The sequence below is a fragment of the Arachis ipaensis genome, chromosome B7 (genome assembly GCF_059453495.1).
Source record: "Arachis ipaensis isolate K30076 ecotype BB chromosome B7, ASM5945349v1, whole genome shotgun sequence".
In the NCBI taxonomy this organism is placed as follows: domain Eukaryota; kingdom Viridiplantae; phylum Streptophyta; class Magnoliopsida; order Fabales; family Fabaceae; genus Arachis; species Arachis ipaensis.
In genome coordinates, this window is record NC_142442.1 from 77,823,517 (window position 1) to 77,824,863 (window position 1,347).

A 1,347-nucleotide genomic window follows, 5' to 3' on the forward strand; every position below is an offset into this window, starting at 1 on the left:
GGCATGTTGGGAATTGGGGGTTGAGGATGGATATTTTGTGCTTGATATGAGGGTTGGTGAGAGTTGTTGTATGTGGGTAGGTATGATCTTTGGTTGGGCTGTTGGTAAGTGGAATTGTTGTAATGGTTGGAGTTGTGAGGTCTATGATCTTGGCTTTGGTTTTGTTGGTTCCCCCACCCAAAATTTGGGTGGTTCTTCCAACCAGGATTATAGGTTTCGGAGTATGGGTCATTGGGCTGTCTTGATGAGTTTCCAACATAATTGGCTTGCTCCCAATCTCCTCTTTCTTCTGTGCTCATTCCCTCTGGTTGTTGAGTGTTGATTGCTGCCACTTGGTTCTTTTCCATCTTCTTGGTGAGCTCTGCTAGTTGATTGGTGATCAACTTGTTCTGAGCTAGTATTGCATCCATGTGACTCAGCTCTATCACTCCTCTATTGTTGCTTTTGTCAAAGGCATAGAAAAATTCATTCTCGGCCATAGTTTCTATGATGTTGATGGCTTCTTCAATTGTCTTTTTCTTGTTGAGGGAACCTCCTGAAGAATGATCCACGGCCTGCTTTGATTCATATTTCAATCCTTCATAGAAAATGTGCAATTGCACCCATTCATTGAACATATCTGGGGGGCACCTTCTTGTCAGCTCCTTATATCTCTCCCATGCTTCATAGAGAGTTTCACCATCTTTTTTTCTGAATGTTTGGACCTCAGCTCTCAATCTATTGACTCTTTGGGGAGGGTAGAATCTTGCCAAGAATTTTTTAACAACATCCTCCCAAGTAGTGAGGCTTTCTTTAGGAAATGATTCTAACCATTTAGATGCTTTGTCCCTGAGAGAGAATGGGAACAAAAGCAATCTATAGGTGTCAGGATGAACACCATTGACCTTTACAATATCACAGATTCTCAAGAATGTTGTTAAATGTTGATTGGGATCCCCCTGTGCACTCCCTCCAAAGAAACAATTATTTTAGACAAGGGTGATGAGTTGTGGTTTTAGCTCAAAGTTGTTGGCATAAATGGTTGGCTTTTGAATGCTGCTCCCACAATTCCCAGTATTGGGATTAATATAGGAACCTAGCACTCTCCTCTCTTGTGGAGCATGATTACCAGCACCTTCTCTAGCTTGATTATGAACCTCTTCCTCCATAGCAACGTCCAGATCCTCTTCTAACTCTTCTTCTCCAACTACTCCCTTGCCTCTTGCTTTTCTCCTTTTTCTAAGGAGGGTCCTCTCAGGTTCACTATCAAAAGAGGTTGAAGCTTCTCTTCTACCTGTCATACACTCAGCAAAACAAGTGGCAAACAGCAAGTGAGCAATTCACAGTTAATGAAAATTATGGTTAGAG

At 42.0% G+C, this 1,347-nt stretch overlaps 1 non-coding gene across 1 annotated transcript; it reads left to right on the forward strand.

Moving 5' to 3' along the window:
• The first annotated feature begins 613 nt into the window (after window positions 1-613).
• On the forward strand, window positions 614-719 carry LOC148553063 (small nucleolar RNA R71). The gene has a single exon (XR_015893739.1). It is a non-coding gene; the product is annotated as a small nucleolar RNA R71 (small nucleolar RNA).
• The last annotated feature ends 628 nt before the right edge of the window (window positions 720-1,347 follow it).